At 41.3% G+C, this 22,511-nt stretch overlaps 1 protein-coding gene and 1 long non-coding RNA gene across 37 annotated transcripts in view; one reads left to right on the top strand and one right to left on the bottom strand.

Annotated features, from left to right (window-relative positions):
• Window positions 1-22,511, top strand: part of ZBTB20 (zinc finger and BTB domain containing 20) — a 646,879-nt gene that overhangs the window by 348,271 nt on the left and 276,097 nt on the right. For 31 of the 34 annotated variants that reach the window (XM_039497079.1, XM_039497067.1, XM_039497069.1 and 28 more), the window contains one exon: window positions 13,035-13,172. The exons of 1 other annotated variant lie outside the window; for it this stretch is intronic. The gene's annotated coding sequence lies outside the window, so the exon portion shown is untranslated. Of the gene's footprint in view, window positions 1-13,034; window positions 13,173-18,470; window positions 18,566-22,511 lie in introns of all 34 variants that reach the window. 2 more of the 34 variants (XM_039497048.1, XM_039497056.1) reach the window with 2 other exon arrangements.
• The window catches only part of LOC120377756, a 34,281-nt gene continuing 24,363 nt past the window's right edge, over window positions 12,594-22,511 (bottom strand). For 2 of the 3 annotated variants that reach the window (XR_005587484.1, XR_005587483.1), the window contains 2 exons: window positions 15,172-15,539; window positions 12,594-12,767 (listed from right to left, as the gene is read on the bottom strand). This is a non-coding gene — a long non-coding RNA (uncharacterized LOC120377756). The remainder of the gene's footprint in view (window positions 12,768-15,171; window positions 15,540-22,511) is intronic. The other variant, XR_005587485.1, reaches the window with a different exon arrangement.

Below are 22,511 nucleotides of genomic sequence, written 5' to 3'. Positions count from 1 at the left end.
AGCTGTAAAAGTAAAATAATAGTTTACAGTGTGGACACGGTCAAAAATGTTTCTGCATGGTGGTAGAGCAATGCACATGAAAAAGGTAATGATATAAGCAATAAAATATCCCACGCAAACAGAAAGCATCTGTAGATCTTGCCTGGCTGTCTGGTATAAACAGTGAGAAATCCCTTTCTCTCTGTTTCTTTCGTTTCCCCTGTTATATTGTAATAGATGAATGCTATCACATCTCTCTGGGCCTCAACCCCAGGCTCTATTATCAATCTTTCTGCAGAAAGTAAAGGCCATCTCTGCAGTCTGGAGGGGTGAGTGTTCCAGTGGATATATTCATGTAATGTGACTTCATATGATTTTTAATTAAATGTATTTTGCCATATGCTGTGTGTCTTGTAGTACAAAAGAGACAAGTAGGCTGCAATGCATATAGAGCAATTTCACCCCTTGACTTCAGTGGGCTTTGGATCAAGTCTGTAATGGGGATTGTGCATTCAGGCTGCTGGAGACAGACAGACCCTATGGTACCCTCTGGCTCTCTAGCTCCCAGACTGACTTCCACAGCTTGTGCTGCCCACTGTCTCAACCCACAGTCTCCTTAGTCTGTGCTGCTCTGGCTGCTAATAAAGATATGGCCCTTCTGATGTTATCACAACATCATGTGTTGCTCTGGGAAATTCCTCCCTGGTGTGGAGTTCTCCATGCCCTTGTTGGAGTGCTGAGGATTCCTCTGTCTTATTTTGCATCCTTTCTTACTCTCCTCAAACTACCAGGTAGGACACACTGCTGGGCAGTTGAGGTTGTTAAGTGTTGTGCCAAAGGTAACCTACATTCAGCTCTTAGTTGGTGGCTGTTAACAACAGAGCCAGTAAGAAGTCAATCATTAGGCAGCACTCTTCCCTCTGAGTCAATGTTGGATCAGTGTACTAGGGGTCACAGTGCTGCTGAAGGCATCATCTTTCACAGGAGATGTAAAAGCAAGAGCCTGACCATTGTCATTAAATTTCCCATTGCACTTTTCAAAAGAGTGTGGGTCTTAGAAACAGTGCCCTGGACAAATTCCAGGTAATTATAATGGGCCACGCTCATCCTGTTGGATCTCCTGTTGGGGTTACATCAGTGATAGATTTGGCTCATTTCTGCTTTCCTGGTAGTTTCAGGTTGATCTGGGATCCTTCTTTACTTCATGTCCTAAACTACCGGTACATTGTAGTGTTGCCGTTTTGTAGTGTTGAGGTTAAAAAAGCTGCTACCTTCCACCCCATAGGTGACTGCATTTCAGAGATAGCTACCTTGTACTCAGTAGTTTTGTATGTTAGTGTAAGGCCCTGATCCTGCCATTTGTGCACAAGCAGGCAGGTCCCTGCTCTTGCACAGAGTCCCATTAAATTCAATGGGGATCTGCAAGGAAACAGGCAGCCTCCAATGCAGAGTCACTTGCTGGACTGGGCCCTTAATTTGTAAATGTATTTAGGATTCTTTCTATAAATGTAAGATCATAATTTTTCTTAGGGGAATCCTGATTTTGGCCACGCTTTCATAGAAGACCTAAAAAAAAGATCTCGAAATACCTTTGTCGCTGAAACAATAGGAGGTTATTGACTTTGTGACATAACAAGGTGAAATAATGTCATAAAAAATGTCATGGTGGCAACTATAGGTAGAGCTGGGCAAATAATTTGCAACAAATGATTTGGTGGTATATGTAGCCTTTTTTTTAAATCTGCACCAGCAGTATACCAAATCTAGGGAGTCGATCAGTCTCTCTAAATTCAGTAATCACTGGACTTTATTTGATGAACATCTCTGAAATGTGGATTCTGTGGATTCATTGTGAATGGAGGTAGCGGAGGGAATGTTACAGATTAGGGTAAGGAACAAATTATGGCTGGTCCTGCATGAATGGAGTGGGGGAAGAGGGCACAGTCACTCTCCCCAGTGCCCCACTGCCTTTGAGAGCCAAAATGCGGCGCTTAGTAACTTGTCCAATGATGCACACAGAACAGTTGAAGAGCTGAAAATAGAATGCAGGAGTTCCTGGCTCCTAGTCTAGTATTTAGACCACGTCTTATGTGAAGCCTGTGCTCTGTACCTGCCTCTGCATGCATCTTCCTTTGAAAATGCATGCCTCCCCCTGGCATGGAGATCCCATGGATTTTGTGAGCCATTACTAAAGAGAACCAGTCACCAAAGAACTGCTGATTTGTCTTAGCCTCTAAGACTTTTTCTCACAATTCTGCCTTTGGCGCCTGTCACTAGCAGTCAAATAAGGACAATTTTACCATTCTCTCCTGCTGCTCTAATTTTTTTTCAGTGCCAGTACATGTATTTGTTATTCTTTATAACTCCCTTTGAAGTTGGGAATCCAAGGGGAATCTAAAACCTACCAGATGTTTCTGCTGTTGGAGAGACAGAAGACAGCAAGGATTAAGTTTAACTGAAACTTAGTCCTGTACAAAAAACCAGTACAGCTAGAAATCTTGCTTGGATAGATTTATTTATTTATTATTTATTATATTTGCACTTGCCATCCTGGGTAGGTGATACCTCATGTCATCATGCCCAGGAGAAAAATGAATGGTTTATCCAAGTAAATAGTGTATCAGCAGCTGCCTGTGTTGATTTCCCTTATGGGATTTCAGTTCCATTACGCTGCATATTTCCCACCCACACTTTTTATACTGCATTTTTTCTTAAGGAAAATCACTCCCGTGTCACTTTAAGTTTGGAGGGTAGACATGCGGATCCATCCAGAGGGAGTTCAACGTAGCCAGTGGGTGGGGAGGGTGATGTGCATAGAAGGGGGGAATGGCCAGAAGGCAGGATCAAACAACATTTATGTTGTTTAACTCTTTCTCCCTTCATCAGTGTTGCAGTGGGGAGCAGGAAAGTGGTGGGGAAGCAGACAAAGGTGACTGATTTATGAACAGAGAGAGGCATGTTAATTTCAGCTCCCTGGGCATAGGGAAGGAAAAGATGTCTACCATACAGAAAAGGACAAATCTGTTCAAGAAGAAATGCTATTTTCAGCGTCTAAGATTATATTACAAACAACTGAGGGTGCAAAAAAAGTTCAAAACTAGTTGTTTTTTTTAAAAAGTTACAGTACAATATTATGAATCTGCACACCCTCCAGGACCTCTTAGATTCCACGTCTGTGATCTGAGATGGAAGATCCTCTCAGTCACAGCCAGGAAAGAGGAAGAACATAGTCAGAAATCTCAAGGCTCCCAAGGGTGTTTAGAATGGGAAGACAGCACACAGAGCACAGGGCTTTGTGGCATTCATTATTGGGGATAGCTCAAGCCATAAAATCCTGATCCAGATACTCATTTAAAACACCACAAACTTAAGGAGTATTTGGTTGCCAAATATTTTTGGTTAAGGCCCATCTCTCTTCTTCACTGGTATAACTCTAGGTGCTTTTGGTTACCTTCCTTTCTGTTATGGTGGCGAGGAAAGCTTCTCCATGTCCTTCTCTAGGAGTCCCCTTTATTTTTTCCCACCAACGTTCCCTGACCCCACCATGAGAAAGGAATGCCTTTGGATTCTCTCAGAGCCACTCCTTAATTGTCTCAAGGGGTTAGTGATGACCTTCATGATCCATTGTCCTCCCTCCTCCACCACAGACTGAATGTGCTGCCTCTTTAGTACCCCAGACTCCTGTGCACCACCCTCATTTGTTTTTTGGTAGAAAATGAGAGCCCTGGATAACTACGTTAAGCCTCATAAGCAGCAAATGTAAAGTGCATATACTGTTACAAGCACTTCTCAGTGCATGAGAGGGAGAAACTCATTTGGCTGCTGATTCACTTATTTTAAGCTGCTTTCCCCCATTTTAAAATATAAAAAATTCAGATCCTGGAACATTGGGTGATGTGAATGTTCTGTAAGGATTTGAGAAAAGATACAAAAGAAAAAAATAATCAATTTTATAATTTTATGTTCTTATGGCCTGAATTCTCAGCTTTGTACCAAGGGGAAACAGGTTGAAATTGGGGAGTTTGGGACCCAACCATTTTCTCTTCTTCCTTTTCCTTTATTTATTTATTTATTTATTGTCAAGACAGATGGTATGAAAAGCATTTATATTGGTCTCGTTGCTGACGGAGCTTAACCTAATAATTCAGGACTTGGAACTGGGTGTTTCAATAAAGAAAACACTCTGAGATTTTTCCATTCAAAATGCCATTAGAAGTTTTTAATTTGACAACATCAGAAATCAGTGTCCTGCCAAGACTGAATTCCTGTGCCATCTTGCTCTTGGGACGAAAACACTAAGAGGGACCTGTTCTGAATGTTAGGGTTTTTAATAATTCCCCCCCCCCCCACAACTGAGACAGTTTCTGCTCCGTGTTGTACAGCAGGATCATGAGCTCAGGAGAGTCTACATCATCGCATCTTCCTGTGTGTGTTTTTTCTGGGTACTTTCTTTTTAATACTGTGATGCTTTCACCACATAATCCCAGGTCTCTTTCAGACCTTGTGTGGCTACCCAGAGACATTCAAACTTGCCATAGAGCTAAGCAAGTAAAAAAACACAAACAAAGGTTGGAATAGAAATGTGAATCTAGTATTCCAAAGCAGCAGTCAAGGCTCCTCAAGGGAGGTGGGATGGGCCCTGCCTATCCTGTTGTGTGTGAGATTGGGTGTGATCTTTGCCATGCCAGCTGCTGTGTACTTGTTTTAACACCTTTATGTGTCACAGAATCATAGAATATCAGGGTTGGAAGGGCCCTCAGGAGGCCATTAGCACTTGTTCTGTCATCTGGTACCACTGAGAACAGTCTAGCTCCATCCTCTTTGGACCTCCCTTTCAGGTAGTTGAAAGCAGCTATCAAATCCCCCCTCATTCTTCTTTTCTGCAGACTAAACAATCCCAGTTCCCTCTGCCTCTCCTCATAAGTCATGTGCTCCAGCCCCCTAATCATTTTTGTTGCCCTCTGCTGGACTCTTTCCAATTTTTCCACATCCTTCTTGTAGTGTGAGGCCCAAAACTGGACACAATACTCCAGATGAGGCCTCACTAATGCCGAATAGAGCGGAATGATCACGTCCCTCGATCTGCTGGCAATGCCCCTACTTATACAGCCCAAAATGCTGGTAGCCTTCTTGGCAACAAGGGCACACTGTTGACTCATATCCAGCTTCTTGTCCACTGTAACCCTTAGGTCCTTTTCTGCAGAATTGCTGCCTGGCCATTCGGTCCCTAGTCTGTAGCAGTGCATGGGATTCTTCTGTCCTAGGTGTCAGTCCCACCTGTCTTCTTTCAAACAGTATCAATGTCCACTGGAAGGGAGAGTGCATACCTCCTCCTGCACATCTGAAGTGATCTGTTCTGGACTGTGTCCCCTCTAAGGCAAGTACAAGGACATACTCCAATTCTGTCTGTAACACATTATCTTACCATCATAAACAAAGTCAAACAGCAAGGCCAGACAAATGATAAAATGAAATTAATCTCTTGTCATCTCTTGCAACCCTGAACACCAGAGACTAAGCAATGACTGCAAACCAACAGGGAGCAAGAGAACAAACTGCAGCCCAGACTGTGAAAGACATCACCAAATCCAAATAGTCATACAAGTGATTGTTGGAAAAGCATCTGCTTTCTCAGAGATTGGCTTGGATTTTAGATTGAGGCCCAGATTATGTTCACCCCTGCATGAATGCTTTTGTGGGGAGAGAGAGGGTGTGTTTTGCCCATAATATGGCAGTTGGTGCTCTTGAGCACATGGGGATGACTAATGCTGCCTGCCATGATGAGTCCTCCAGGGCAGAGAACATCTGGATGGGATGTACACTTCGATATGGTCCATGCCAGCTACAATCCAGCTCAGAGCTTTTTCAAAGATGTAGCAAGGACCTCCATTGAGTACATTCTGCACTGTGCCCATGGAGGCACTATATGTACTCTTTGTCTTGGCAAGCCAAATGCCTCCTGCCACCACTTTTCAAGCCATCCACTTACTTTCTCCAGTCATAATGTCCCTGTGTCTCAAGGGTATAACTGGGCCCTTGCAGCCCTGGATTCCTTGATCTTCCTTCCACAGACCCCTGAATCCCTGGATAGATACAGGGTGTCTCATTGACTTGCTACTGGTCCATATTCACCCCTGAGATTGCTGGGCCCAGATCACAAGAATGTAAAGATTCTAGCTAAATCCTCCCTGTGCAGAGGAAATAATAATTCTCAGTTGCTTTCTTAGCATTTACTGTGACATCCAAAGACAAATACAAACTCATCTCTAGAATCATTATTCTCTTTGAAGAACACAGATTGTCAGGGGAGACAGTTTACTGTGTATGGATTCACTTAGAAGTTCTGTCCCCCAGCGTGGTTCTCCAGCTGCCCCGTCACATCCTGAGTTGTTGTTTATGCAACTCTTAAATTTCTTTTCATTCTAGAAAGGGCCTCGTCATTTTCTGTATGTGTGCATGTATTTTTATTTCTCATTTTTAATGGTTTCAATTCACAATATACAAAATGGATAGGAAAAAGGTAACTATTACACTAAATATATGTAATGTATATGGGTGTCCTTTGTATATGTATTAGTTTACATTTCCAAAGGTGGCTAGTGATATTTTTTGTGTCTCAGTTTTTGGGTGCCCAACTAAAGACACAGCTAGGTCCCTTTAAGGTGTATCTTGGTCACCTAAAATAGCTAGTTACTTTTGAAAATTTAGACCAATATGTCTGTCTACACCTCTACCTTGATATAACACTGTCCTCGGGAGCCAAAAAATCTTACCGTGTTATAGGTGAAACCGCGTTATATTGAACTTGTTTTGATCCACCAGCATATGCCGGCCCCCCCCTCCCCCCCCCCCGGCCTCCCCGAGCACGGCTTTACCGTGTTATATCAAAATTCGTGTTATATCGGGTCGCATTATATTGGGGTAGAGGTGTATTTATGTACCTCTAATCTGTATCTATGGATCTATATGCAACCACCTATGTCTAAACAGTGAGGTGGGAGAAGCCTGTTTGGACTAGTGATTAGAGCAGTGGACTATGGGTATTGGTTCTTTACTGATTCAGAAGAAGAGTGACACCTACTGAATTACCAACTTTATTTCTGGTAGCACCTAAGCATTCCATTATTTATTTAGATTTTCAACACTGTTAGAGGCACCTATCTCACATCACAGTCACACTCTATCAGACCGCTTAATTGAGTCTGCTTTTAACCCATCACTGTTTCAAAGTAAGAAGGACAAAACCAGGAGTGGTGTGGAGCCAACCCTGAGTTGACATTAAAATTCATAGGTTAATTAATTTTTATTAATATAAGTTTCTATTAAAATATAATGGCAAGAGATCAACACAGACTGATCCCACAAATATTGGGAGCAGCATGTACAGTTCTAAGGGTGGAGTATGGTTCAGAGAGAGACCACCATGAAAGTCCAACAGGCAGTGCAAGATGTTGTTTCCTCACATCAGAATAACAATAACGACTTACCCCATAGCAGTAAGAAATGGAAACAAAATGCTTTCAGTTTTGTCTTTAGATTTAACTATTTTCAGCGCAATACTGTGGTAGGTAACAGCATCAGATTCTTTTTCTTTGCATTCTTTCCTGCTGGCCAGTGTTGTGTGGCTCAGCTAGCCTTGTAAAGAAAATGATAATTTCCAAAAAACAAACCCCACATACCACTTTCAATTCTATTGTCTCTGGAGGGAAATGTAGAATGGAAACAACAAACAATGTTAGAGATAATCATGAGGGGTGAAATCCAGGCCCTACTGAAGTCAGTGGGAGTTTTGTAATTGACCTCAACAGGACCTGGATTTCAACTGCAAAGCTTGGAAAGAATAGGGATAGCATACCTGAGAGAAAGGAAGGAAGGGCCAGTAGTTAGGGCACTCGCCTGAGACTTGAGTTCTGGATTCAGTTCCCCATCTGCAAAATGGAGATGATAGCACTTCCGTGCCTCACAGGATCATTGTGAGTGTAAATACATTAAAGACTGTGAGCTGCTCAGACAGTACAGTTATGGGGCCCATATTATTTGTTAAAATAGGCATAGGGACTCAATATGGTGAGTCAAGTGAATGAGTACAAGACAGAAACTTGGACCCATGCTAGGAAATACTTCTTCCCTCTTCTTGGGGTCTGTTGAATATGCACTAATTATTGTTTCTGCGGACCCCAAGTTACTACACAACTTTTCCTTGTAACTTTCCATATGTAATTTTCATGGCCAAAGGCCTGTTGGCTCAGTCGTTAGGCTACGTGTTGGATTATATGTTGGTTTTGTCCATTAAAGCATTTAAAATCTAGAATATAGTATTTATAATACTTAGATAATTTGTATTATAAGATTGATCTTATTAGATTTATAAAATGATGATAATTGTAACAGAATAATGATAAACATCCATTCCAAGCCATTTATGTACTTGTGTACGTAAATACATGTGTGTGTGTGTGTGTTTCCATTGCCCCACCTCGTCACAACTAGACTGTATAAAACAGCAATGAACGCAGCTGTGTATATGGAGATCCTCAGGATTTTAAAACCAGGCCCTCACATTATGCTACATTTGAACCACTTCAGTAAAGAAAGAGAAATCTACTACGTGGCTGAGCATGAAGGAATATGAAAAGGTGCAGTAACCTTATCTGCGAAAAGAATATGATAATATTCATTGACAGGGGAGCTACAATGAGCAATTATCCCAAGCTGTGTCTTTCAGACAATGCTGTCCGTTTTTCCTCTTTGATGAGTACAGCTGGGCATGTGATGCCAGGGCAAGAAATTCCTCAGTGTCTGGAAGCCTACTGTACTGGATATAGGTTTGTCCCTGAGAGCTGGCAGTCAGGAACAAAATGTGGAAAAGAGGACAAGGTTCTGCAGCTTTGGGATTGTAAGGAATTGCTAGTGGCAGGGCCAGGAGAGATTCTTTCAATGACACCCCACTCCCATAGATGTGCACAAAGAATACATCTTGTGCTCCTCAAATATTTCCAGTTGCACCTTGAGGGCCAGACCCTCAGCTGTGTAAATTGGCATAGCTGACCTGATTTCACTAGAGCTGTTGATCTGGCTCCGAATTCCTTAACCAGCACAGCTCACTTCCTTTATAGTTTAAATGTGTGTGCTGGATGTTTCTTCCGTGCATAATAATTGGGACTTTTTACAGAGTTTTTTTTCATCTTCAAAGCACTTTACAGATATTAAAAAACTAAAGCTCCCTGATAGGAAAGTAAGTGGTCCGCAAAGTTTATACACAATTGTGCACTCTAACGTGAGGTTTATTTGGATACAGAGTTTCAGTCCAGTCCATCATGGGGTCAGCCAACAATTTGGATCTGGATCCAAATTTCTCCAAGATTTAAGGATGTTCATAAGCAGTGTTATCATTTGGGCCTGGTACTAATAAATGTTGTTATCCCCAGAGATACAGAGACAGAAAGTGATTTGTCTAAACCACAGTCGGGCAGCATTGGTGACAGGACTGGAATTCCCTGCCTCCCAGCCCTGGGCTCAGACCACTTCAGGCTGTTTCTCTCACATACATCAGATCTTGTTTTGTCTGGTGGTGTTTGAAATAAAAATTAGTACAGCCACAGTGTGTTATGCCTTCTCTTGGGGACGGTGTATACTGTTCTTAATAGCCTTTTACTTTGTTGGTTGTTTTGGATCAGTCCATTGATTACAAGTTACAATCCCTTTTGATCATCTTTATACAGTATCACTAGCAACATCTTTTGTCCAGTACATCTGATTACTTTGGCTCTTACCTGCTGTTTTGCTGTAATGAACTGAATAAATGGTCCCCATTCTCTTTCTTAGTCTGTTTTTTCAGACAGTCCTTTGTAGGTACTGCTTTGTAATGTTTTCTACTTTCTCCCTTGACAGCTTGAAGATTCTGGGTAATTCACTAATCAGTCAAATAGTTCAAATAATGGACCCCCAAAATGTAGGTTGTTAATTATTTTTCAATATGATGGCAAATTTAATGTGTTACAGTGGAGCCTTTTGGTAATACCTGAAATAGCTTTGGACATACTGAGAACTAGAATAATAATTTGCACTTACATAACACCAGGCTTTGGAGGATATCAAAGCACTTTATAGCATTTAATGAATGAAGCCTTCCACACAGGAAGTGCTAAACTAGTATAATCCCCCTTTGCAGATGGCGAAACTGGGGCATGGAGAGGTGAAGTGACTTGCCCCAGGTCACGTGGATCAGGGTTCCGGCCAGAATTGGACAGCATAAGTATTTGTTCCAGTCCTGGGCAGGAGTGTGACACTTACCAGGGTGGTAGTGTGCTCCCCGGTCAGGAGGTCTGATCTTTTTTGCTCTACATAGCCAGAGTACTTGTTCCCCCTTCCCTAGGACACAACTGTGCTGACCTGATGTATAGTAACATGCTCTCTGGCTGTCCCACAGGTACTGCTCCCAGTGCCTGATTCTCTAGTGCACTCCCTGGACTTCCTCATCCCCAGATGTCACAGGAGTACTCCTCCTGGGGAGGTAGAACCAGTTCTGTGCTCCTTTTGCTCTCTCTCTCTCCCACACGGGAGAGGTCCTTTCACTTTGGAGTGTGCTCTCTCCTCTGCTAGTCAACCCCTACAAGAGCAGGGCCCAGTCTCCTCCCCTTTGCCCTCTCATCTGCTGAAGGAGCAGCTTTTTCTGATATTCTGGACCCCAGCTTTCACTAGTGCCTGCAGTGCGTTCCTGTGACTACCCCCTCCTCTGAGCCCACGGGGAAGTTGACTGATGGAAGAGAGTGAGTGAGGTCTGCCCGGACTCTGTGTATTTGTTTGGGTGAAGGTGAGTGTGGTTGGGTGAGAGAGAGAGAATTAATGTGTTATAACAAATGAATGGGTGCCTGGGTGATGGAAGGAGAGAATGAATGAATGTAAGAGTGATTGAGAGCATACAGGAAAGAGTAAGTGAGCCAATGTGTGGGTGAATTAGAGAATGAACAAGCATGAGGAAGAATGGGCAAGGGAGAGAGTGACGTGGAACAGAAACCATTCCTTTATTCTCTCAGTAACCAGCCATAGAGTATCATTTTGTTTACTGTAGTTTTTAGTATGTACTGTGGAACTGTGTATTTTCTTGAAGCATTATGAGCTTTCAACTCTACAAAGTAAAATCATCTACTTATATGTTGCTCCATCTGTTTAAACTGGACACACATAATAAATGTCACTGTGCAGTGGCCTAACAGGATTATTTCAGGATAATAGTCATCTTGAAAATCCTGGCCTTCATGTTAAAAGGAATCAGGACATTGGGTAAAAACTGTGTTGTGACTAATCTTTGTGGCAATATAGGGTACTATGTAATGAGCATCTCCACTGTGTGTTAAGGCTATCCCTGAGATAAGGATATCAGACTTCAGAGTCTGTGTAAAACACTTTTGTAAACAGGTGCACATAGCTTTGGGTTTTTTCCTCAGTAATTGGAGCAAAAATGTTACTGCTTGAGTGTTACCTGTAAGTTATATCAGCTGTTAGTGCCTTTTTCTGTGCTCGTGTCAGTGGTATTTTTGAGCTGGCATAGGATTTGCTTTTTAAATTTAAAAATAACACCCCCTTTAATTATTATTATTGTTGTTGTTATTGTTATTTATTTATTTATTATTTACATCATAGTAGCGACTAAGAGCCCTAGTCATGGACCAGGGCTCCATTGCGTTAGACACTATACAAACAGAACAAAAGGATGGCCTCTGTCCGCAAGAAGCATATAGGAACATAGGTTCTAAACTGCCATTGGATCCTCATGCAGGATTCCCTATCAGTGGCCAGGCAGTATACATCAATAGCTAGGGGCAGAATATGGCCCGTAGGATTGACTATCCTAAATTGAACTAATATTTCTCTAAATCCAGTGTTCTGCTTTCAGTAGTGGCCCATGAAAAAGGCAAAATATCCTCAGACTTCTTCAGAATGGCATTTAAAAATTATGTTACAATATACTTGCAAAGTACTATTTCATCCTTTAGGTTATATTCTCTGGTTACAGTACATACAACTGATCATTGAAAAGATCCATTTGAGGAGAAGTGAAAACAGTTATAAATAATTATACATACTGTGATCCAAGCAATCAGATGTTGTAGGTCACCAAATGATTGTCACTGGATTCCAGACTGAATTAATCTATATATTTCTTAGGATTTTTTAAATGGATCATTTCATCCATAACTATCAGGAGTTCTTTGACTAGATCAGTCAAGATAAATATGCTTAAAAGTAATAAGACTTTGCACTACTCAAGCACTATCTGAACAGGTATTCCAGTGCTTTACAAATGAAGAAACTGGATTACAAAGAGGTTGAAAGACTTGACCAGTGACACACAGTCAGTTTGTATCAGAGTTGGATGTAGATGTAGGATTTTACATATTATGTTCTGGTTCTTGAACAGGTACAAAATGTGAAAAAGTTTATAGATGTGGAAAACTGACACTTCCCTATGATAATGTAATATGGAATAATAAAAGACTGATTTCAGACTTTTAGATCTATTCTAGTGATTTTACAGTAAGCTAGAAATGACCAAACAAAATAAATGATCACATATGTTGATAGCATACTAATCCAGTCAGCCAACCAAAGGCTACTTTTGATAGCCCACATGTTTATTAAAGAAAGCACGTTTTCAGACAGAGTAATAACATGTTTGCTTGATTCCGATCCTTCATGTCCTGCACATCTTTTGACTCTTCTGAGGAGGTTGTCCTTGGCCTGACTTCATGTTGTCTTGGGCTACTAAACTGTGGGGTTCTTCATCCCTGATAAACAGCAAGAAAATGTTTGCATTTGAGTACCAAGAGAATTTCATTTGAAGCCTGTGGAAAACTAACTTTTCTCATATAAAGGATTCATCTGCACAACTGTGTCAGATTCTATTTTCAATATCAGGCTGCATCATCATGCTTCAAAGTTGCCGTTAGTGCACTTGTGTTGCTCCTGACTAGCTCCTGAGACTCTTTTTGGCTGTATGTTTTATGATTTTTATTTATTATTTCCGGTCTTATTACAATTTTCTTTTTAAACAGCAGGCCGAGCTGACTCACTGCTGTTGACTCCATGACCTGCTTCCCATTTCAACCGCCACCTGTTTAAAAAGTTTAGTAGCTGACATTGTATCCCCTGGGATCGTCTGAGCAGTGGACCAGTAAAAAGCAAACCAAAAGGTAAAACTCCTCCTTGCTTGTGAGGCAGGAGCTCTATAGTCACATAAGTAAATCAGTGCTTTGCTGATTGTTGAACCTAGGGAATGGGAGAGAAAGAGGAAACCTCATGGCTGAGCGAAGAGAGCTGCTTGAAGTACAAAAACTGGTTTTTGCTATATCAGCTGCCTGGAGTGTTAGGGGAAGAATACTTTCCTGTTCTTGATATAAAATACACTGAAATGGAAGGGAGATGCAGAGCAATCTAGTCAGTAGTCACTGGAGTAGGAGTTAGGATTCTATTCTTGGTTCTACCATTGACCTGCTGTGTGACTTATTATTTAACTTCTCTGTGTCTCAGTTTACCCATGTGGTAAGTAGAGGTTGTAAAGATAGGTACTGTAATGGTTGCTGTTACTATTTTAATTGCTTGTGTTCTGTTAGTGCCAACAATGTTCTAGGCTCTGTGCATACCCAAGGAAAACACAGTCCCTGTCCCACATAACTTACAATCTAACTAATTATGTGACTAGTATGGGAGTGACTGTTGAGAAAGATAATATTAGTATATACTGTATATAATGGTAATTAATAATTGTGATAAGCCTCCGTGCATGCTTATTGTGAGCTAACTAGATATTTCTAGAGCTCTGAGCAGACTTTGACTGAACCAAGTGCATTTCTTAAATGTGCCTTCTCTCCTGACAAGTCAAATTTCTGTATGCTTATAACTAACCTTTACAAGACTAATAATTCTCACCTTTTTCATGGGGCTGTTGAGGCTAACAGGACCACGTTGTTAGGTAGCTTTGCACCACAATCTAGGCTTTATTTTTGTTAAATGCCTTACAAATCTCATATTAATAGAAACATTTGGTTTAATTTTTTTAAATGCACATACAAATGGTGGGAGGGTTGTTTTGGTTTTGGATTTAAACATTTCCCTACAGTGTTTTTACAACCCCAAAGGAAATACATTGTTCTAGCATAGGAGAATCTCCAACTGAAACTTACTAGAAACAAAAATAAAGCTGAGAAGCCAATTTTCATTTCCCAAGATAAGCAGCATGTAAAAAATAAACCAACCTCAAAACATAATAATAGTAGAACATTAAATTAGTTTCAGCTTAATAGCCCCAAGTGTTATTAGTAACACAGGTAAAGAAATTACTTAATAAAAAATATATGATTTTTAACTTGACAGTGTCCCTCTTAATTAAGTTATGAGATCCTCAGATGAAAGATGTTATAAAAGTGCAGTGTGTAGCTTCTATTATTTATAAGAGAATGCTAAAGGTCTAGCTCAAACCGATTAAAGCAAGGAAAATCTCATTGAAGTCTTTCATTCTATTATGGGTATTTCTAAAGACACCTATCTCACCATGGTATCTCTAGTACTGTATCTGACTAGCTCCTTAAATCACCCTCTTTTGATGCAGGAATTGCAGATATTTGCAGTCATTTTGGCCAAGTCATACATATATTGGAAATGCAACTAAGTGCTTCTGAAAAAAAATGCATTATTTTCAAAGGTGGTGACTGTGATGAAATAATATTTGAAAGCCTGGATCTACTGCCCACCTAAATTACAAGTTTCAAGTTATACTAAATCAGCCTCTTGCTACATATTTAGTTTTTCACAGAACCTTCAAATATTTGTGTCAGTCTGGTAGCTGAGCATCCTCCCAGCCTATTATAGGGCCAGATCCTGCTTGCTTTATTGAAGCAAGTCCCATTGACTTCACTGGAACTAATTAAGTGAATAAATGAAGCCGTATTTGGCCCATATGTGCAATTTAACTTATCACTGGTGTCTCTTTCCACAGTATTTAGCCCAGTTCTCAGTACTGAGATACTGTAGAAATTACATTATTTATAATATGAATAGACTGTAAGGATGAAGTCCTGGCCCTGTTTAAGTCAATGGAAAAATTCTCATTGACTTCAGTGGGGTCAGGATTTGATCCTAAATATCCAAATTATAAGCCCTTAGGGGCAAGGATCTACTAGTAGCATTTCTTACCTTGCTTTAACTGCTTGTCAGATTCTTGGGCACTGTAAAAACAATAAACAATAAATGATATTCAAAATGTATACGACATGGGCATTTTTGTAATGCCCGGAAGTCCGGCAGGTCAAAAGGCTGTCCCAAGCAGTAGTTAGAGTTTGCACAAGAAGCCCGATTTCTGGGAAAGCCAATCCAAGGGAAAGGTATGGCAAGGCAGCTGACGGAGTCCGCTGAGGCAGCAAGGCAGTCAGGTGGATCTGAGTGAAAATGAAACCTTCCTGTAGGTGGCGCACGCCTTCTTAGCTGCATCAAGCTGTTGCATTAGCTTCTCTTGGATTTGTTGGATGTGGTGTATTGATCTAAGGCTGCAGGGACAGCAGGCACTGTGAGAAGAGCAGGATGAAATGGGAGTGAAAACAGTAGTTAGCAAAAAAACCCAGGCTAATACAGATCAAGACATGGTCCTTGTTATTCTATGCAAATTCTATATATAGAACCAGTGAAGAGCAAATGTTGGTGGAAATTTGTGAAGCATTGTAGGGACTATTCCAGTACCTCCTTCACTCTTTCCGATTAACTGTCTTTTACAGATGATAGGAGATTGAGGTAGGGAGACGCACCACTAGTAAGTGAAATACCACTCTCCAAAAACGTGACATAAACTGGGGTCCCTGGTCTGAAGTAATGTGTCTGGGAGGCCATGGAGGCAGAAAACATGGGAGATGAAGAGACAGGCAGTGTCCTCAGTGGTGGGGAGTTGTGCGCAGGGAATGAAGTGTGCCATCTTTGTAAGCTGGTCGTCCCCTGGCCGGATCCTGACTAGATTGTAGGCTCTCGGGAGATCCAGCTTGGTGAATATCTGGGCTGTCCTTACTAGGTCTAGCAGCTCTGGAATCACGTCTGCATGGTATTTTATGGGGGGAGAAACAGTTGACCCTAGAAGTAACAAAGCTCTTTGTGCTGCTTGAGACAGTGCACCCTCCACCACCAGACCTGAAGGATGGGTGGGGTGTCTGGCTGGGGATTCTGGAAACCTGGACCTGGGGCTGAAAGGCAGTTGGTTCAGCAGTACTCTGAGCTAAAAGTCACAATATGGTACCTCCAGAAGATACTCGGGTATTGCTTGGCGAGCCAGGGGATTCCAAGTATCACAGGGAAGTGTGGGGACCAGATTCAGCTGAATCAATTGAGTTCATGATGTTCCCCAATTACTGTTTCCAGACCTGTCGTTTCCTGACTGACAGGACCAGAGGTGAGCAGTGAGCTGTCAGCTGTCTCATCCAGGTTGGGGTAGCCTGGGGAGACCAAGGAATTGTGCTACAGTGGTATCTGTGGAACTATCCCTTGCCCCAGAGTCAGTAAAAGCCTGCCGGAGAGGAACAGCTTGTCTGGAGTTCTGATGTAAGAATTGGAGCTGTAGGTGAGGGGACGATCTTAAGGGGGTGGGGCAGATACCTGGAAGGACTTGGCCAGTGAAGTTTTCCTTGTTACCCAGGTTTGGCTCCTCTGATTGAGACTGGGCAGCTCAGCAATGCTACCCCTGCGGGTTCCATGCCACTTTCCTTGGAGCAGGAACGAAACCAGGAGATCGAAGAATTGGTCTGAGCAAACTATCACGCCTGGGAATCAGGCTGGTTAATGGGCAGTCCTGATCGGCAGTAAGAGTTTACTCAAGAGATCTGATCGCTGGGAGATCCAATCTAAGGGAAAGGTACAGCAAATTGGCTGGCAGGATCGGGCGAGGCAGCAGTGCTGGGTCAGGTGGGTCAGAATAGTACCTGTGGGAAATGGCTGATTGCTCAGACAAGGTCCAGAAGGGAAGCAGGAAGTTTATGCATAGTCATCAGCCAGTGAGGTCCAAGACCCTGTCGCAAATCAGGAGGCATGTCGCAGAACCCTGGAAGCTGGCCCACCCAAGACTCTGAATTCCCTGATCCAATGCTGCTTTCCAAAAACCTGCTAGGCCTGAGTTTGAGAGCAGCGTCTTGACAATTTGAAAGAGAAGTACTTGTAATATATTTGAAACACTTGCTGCTCTGCCTTCAGATAAACCTCTAAGTAACACAGATAATAAAGTTGTTTATTTTAAATACTTCCTTCTAGGAATATTGCCAGCCACATCTTCAAGGGAAAAAAATGGGCATGATATCTTAATATGATTATCATTGTAAACCAGTTTTCTATAGGGGTTCAAGCTATAGCTCCTAGAACTGATAGAATATAATTTGTCTTATGACAATCAAGCCTGGCATAGAAAATGAATATAGAGAAGGCTTCTCCTTAGATTAACTCTGTGCTGCTGATGTGTTCAATAAGCCTGTTTCTTGTTTTGCTTTGTAAGGATCCCCCTTATAATCCAATCCCTTAGCGGCATTTTATCTGCTAATATGTGTAATGACAGGCATTCCTGCTGTCATTTATGAAATTAGAAGACATTTATTTTTATTCAGTGTTGAGGTTCAAGTCTGCTAAAGTTTCTTGACTGGAATAGAAGTTGTATATACACATGTTTCTGGAAGAATTCACTGGCACACCTGGTTGTCTAACTCTGCCCTCTTTTCACTTATCATCAGTCAGTGCTGAACAAGTCACAACTCACTGCATGTGTGGATTTTCAGCATATTTGAAAATGCACTGTGCTTTTAATTCCTTGCACTTCATCTTCAAAGTACACTTACGTTTGCAGCTATTTAGTCTCCTCTCACTCACACTGGTGCGAATCAGGAGTCTGAAGTCTATAGAGTTGCACCATTGTAAACTTACACGAGAGGAGACTCAGACCCATGGCATTTAAACTACAGAAACAGAGCACAATGTTTTGCGTATTTAGCCATCTATGTAAAGGGTTTTAGAGAGCCTTCTAGGGTGTGTGAGAGTGGCTCAGATTTTATAAGGTATTCTGAGAACCCTCTGTCATAAATTACTCTTGGCTGGAGTGACTTATGGGGAAAGCAAACCATCTTGCAGGCCTTATGCTGCTGAATTTAGCCAATTACGCTGTTTCCGGCTCCAATCATTGTTTCTCCTTTAAAGCAATAGAAACCTCCTTTGCCAATCTCCGGACATCTTTTTAAGTCATGATTTAGAAATCTACCATCGGCTCCCGGGACTAAAGTGTTTCCTTTGGCCACCAACAGCAACAGTTACTGAACTGGGTCGCTTGTAACCTTTTCATCCTTGCTTAGTTTTACCAGTGTTTGTCAAAAACAGTAAATAGATGTTATGCTTCTTAACTCTGCAGATAATAAATAGCGGTGATTGCTGCTGCCTTAGTAGGCATCAGGCATCTGCAAGTCAATTATCTGAATACACAGGTGCTCACTACTTGGATGAAGGAAATGCAAGTTTCATATATTTTACAATCAGCATGATATTGGACCATGAAGTCTGTAAGAAGTAGGGTGATCAGGTGAGTGTGGTGACCTTAGGACATATGAAGTCTTGTATTACATTCTGAATTCTGATGTTGTATCTATAATATCTGATATGTCTCATCAGCCAGTCCCTAGTTCCCTAATTCAGGGCACAGGCATATTCTGTCTGAAGTATGAATTCAAGCAGTACTGGCCCATTGTTTGAAGGAAGATGTGTTACCACTGTGGAGTAAGTACATCTGTAAACCAGACCATAGTGCAAAGTCCTAGGTTTTTCAAAGCTTTTGGGGGGTATAATGTGCTGCTCTGGGGAGCTGCAGAAATGTTGAGATTAATCATCTGGACACAAGGTTGTGACTCTAGGGGCTATTTAGCATGGAGTTAGCAGAAGCACTAAAATCACAAGCAAAATGTTAGGGTAGGTCACTCAGTTCTGCTGGGAAGAAATATTGTGCGATCTAAAGATGAGCCTGTATAGAATAGCGCAGGCAGGGGCAGCACCAATAAAACCTGTAACTGTCACTAATTTCACCCTCACTGGTATTTGGTCTACGCAACTGCTGTTTCCTCTTCCTAATTCACATTATAGCTGAGATTTTTTGTTTATCCACATGAGTAGACAAGCTCATGAAATGGTCTCAAGCAGCAAATGGCTTTGGAAGCCAGACAAAGCGAACTAATCTCCAGTTTATGAATGTTTTGCAATGCTGAAGGAACAAATGCTGCAGCAAACAACTTTAAAGAGGCACTGGGGTGGGGGGGTTGCTGAGGAGAAGTATTAACGATAGAAGAGCAATAATGCCCTGAGAAAAATGACATGCTGGGTAAGGCAATTTATGTTAAGGAGGACAATAGAAGGATCAGCTAGAAGGACACAGGATTTGGGGTGAGGGAGGAAAATAGAGGAGATGGACTATGTGACCATGGAGAAAAAAGGGGTAGGAAAATCTAGTAGGCTCCCACTAGCCACACTTTGGTTTGAAAAGGGAGATTTGAAGTTTTTAAAAAAACCAACTTCTTCTCCAGATTGATAAGGAAGGGCAGTGCAGGTGAGAATCTTCTCCACTATCATACTGCTCAAGCTGCTTCTAACTGCTATCCAGAGGAGCAAATAATGCTTTGAGCTCTCTGGATGAACGTCTCTATAGAAGTCCAAAAGATTGTTTAAAGGCCAGACCCAACAGTTCTTAGTCCTTATTCTGGCCAAACTACCATTCAGAATTGAAAACAATCAAGCATCCATTCCTAACCTATTGTTCTTATAAGCCCAGCAACCTTGCCTGGTGCTAAATCAGGTTAGAATGTTGCTCCTGGTTTCTTTGTGAGTGTTTTTGGGGGTAAGAAGGAGAAATGTGGATATCTTCCATTTGTTTGTGAACAAATGTTACCTAAGGTTGGTAATCACTGGCCATTATCAAGTAATAACTTGGGCAGTTCTTTGGGTATATAGTCCTCAGCTCTTAAGATGCTGAACGATCCTTGCTGAACATTCCCATGAGGTGCTGAGCACCCTCAACTTCCATTCAAGTCATTGTGAGTTATGAGAGCTCAATAAAGTGTTCAGCACATGCAGAAACAAGTCTTTAATGCTCAGAGGCAGTCCTTACTTGAGCAAAACTTCCACCGAAGTCAGTTGAAGTTTTCCCTGAGTGAGGACTGAGTTAAAAACTTAGGGCATAATTCTGATCTCACACTACCTTTTACCCAGGTGTAACTCCCATTACTTCAGTGATATTTGTCCTGATTTACACCAATGGAAAGGAGACCAGAATCTGGCCCTGCATAAGGACTTCAAGATTTGGCCCCACATCTGTAGTTCTTTTTTATTTTATTTATTTCTTTAAAAGGACAGTTACACTGGACTATAATAACCCTTACCTCAAAGTTCACTTGAAATAAGGTTTTTTTATTTAAAAAAAAAACACACCTAAAAATAAAAGTTGAGCTATGCTCAGCCAGGGTGGGAAATTCCATTGTGGCTGAAAGCCCATGGCAGGTAGAGTGGAATTTAATGAAGGAAACTGCTGTGTTTTTGTGTCTTTCTGTATGTTTTTCCTTTAAAACCAAGAGCTGGGCAGGCTTCCCATTTGACCTGATGTGACCTAAGCAAATTACTTCTTATATAAAAACAACTGCAGACTTGGAGAATGTGAAAATGCACTGTATCCTTTTTCCAACTCAGGGAAAACGAAAGCCTGAGAAACAGGACGGCCCTGTCAATACTGGTTGAGCAAAACTATCACTCAAGCCCAATAAAGGGAGATTGGAACAGGCTTCCTTATGCCAGAGGGATTCATTATAAGTTAGATCTCTTTATGCTTTTTTTTAAAACAGACACACTTACCGTCGGTAGGAGAAAAAATCCATTTTTTGGATTGTGTGTTTTGTGAGGGGAGGAGAAAGGAAGCTCTGATAAAAGAGGAAAAGAAATGTTTGATCTTATATTCCAAAACTAAAAGAAGTAAAATAATCATTTTAAGAGAGAAGGAGGAAAGGACAGCTTTTAGTTTTTGCTGCAGCTCTGAAACAGCCTAGTTGCAGCGTTTCAGGGTGTGTCCATTGATATTGTATTCAGATGTCTTGCCTTGGCATGTGTACTGACGGATTTATTTAAAAAACAAAGCAAAAGAAAAAGCATTGTGTGCTCGTGAAATTACTTCATGAAATCCTTCCCTTTATGAATTATTTTGATCACAGGCCTGTTGTTTAAATTTCTAAAGTACTGTGTTTTTTTAATTGCCTTCTTTTCAGAACTATCTGCTCTAAAGTTGGCATCTTCCACATAACAGCATTCAGAGATTAAAGGCGGGAGGGGGCAGAGAGGAGGTATGGAGGCTTTAATCTGACCAGAGGACTAATGTAATGCATAATCAAATTCACATCTGCTGTGGGTCACAAATGAAATGAGTTTAAGGGTCTTGACTTGCAGACAAATGTAAACTGGAGAATGTGTTCAGTTGAGGGACAAATAAACACTCTTTGATGACTCTCATACTCTGTCATTGTATGGGAGATGAGAATAGAAATTGTTTTCAGTCTCTTGCTGAAAATCGAGTTAAAGGGCTTCCCAATCAGGAAGGGACCATGTGGTAGTCTGTTGGAGAAATACAACCTTGTGGAGTGTATACAAAGCCATTAAGAATCACATTTCCAAAACATGGCATTTGTACACACACAATCACCTTCAGACACAATTTTTTGCACACTGTCACTAATGGTTGTGCAAATGGTTTTGAGCGTGTATATTTCATCGCTGTGTGTACAAGTGATTGAATGGACGAAGTGGCACATGCACAAATGGAGACTGTTTTGAAAATCACCCTAAAAATGAAGCTGGCCAAGAAAGTTTTAATATTTAGGATCCTTGTGGGATCGATGCTGGTAACTTGCACGAGGCAACATTCTTTGTCAGCATTGTCATTGCTTAGGTCCTGTGTTCATTCAGAAAATGAAAGATGATACTCTTAAACTAGGCATACAAGGAAGCATGTTCTAGTGGTTAAAGCACTGTGTTACGAGTCAGAAGAAAAGGGTTCCATTTCTGCCTGTCCCCTGGACCTATTGGGAGACCTTGGATAAGTAACTCTGTTTATTATTTATTTATTATTTGTATTTATTAGCATCATGGTATTTGGGAATACCATTCTGTGTCTCAGTTCCCACATATGTAAAAGGGGAATAATAATGCCTACCTCACATGTGTTTGGTGACGCTTAATTCTCGAATGTTCTTTAAGAGCTTCAGGATCCTAGGACGGTAACCAATATAGCTCTTGAAAGTACTAGTATTCGTACTGTGTGTAAGTGGGGATACACAGAACTGGTGCCATCAGCCCATTATTAGTTCAGGGGGTTAGTTGTTTGTTTGTTTTTCACTGCTTTGTTTTCAATACCAGCCTTCTGAATTTCCTGATTAGCTCATGATTTCTAAGTGTTTTGCAAGACCAAGGAAAAGAATAAATGAAGAATTACAGACTGTTGT

The sequence above is a fragment of the Mauremys reevesii genome, linkage group 1 (genome assembly GCF_016161935.1).
Source record: "Mauremys reevesii isolate NIE-2019 linkage group 1, ASM1616193v1, whole genome shotgun sequence".
Classification (NCBI taxonomy): Eukaryota; Metazoa; Chordata; order Testudines; family Geoemydidae; genus Mauremys; species Mauremys reevesii.
The sequence above is the reverse complement of the archived record's forward strand: the minus strand, read 5'-3'. Positions and strand labels throughout refer to the sequence as shown.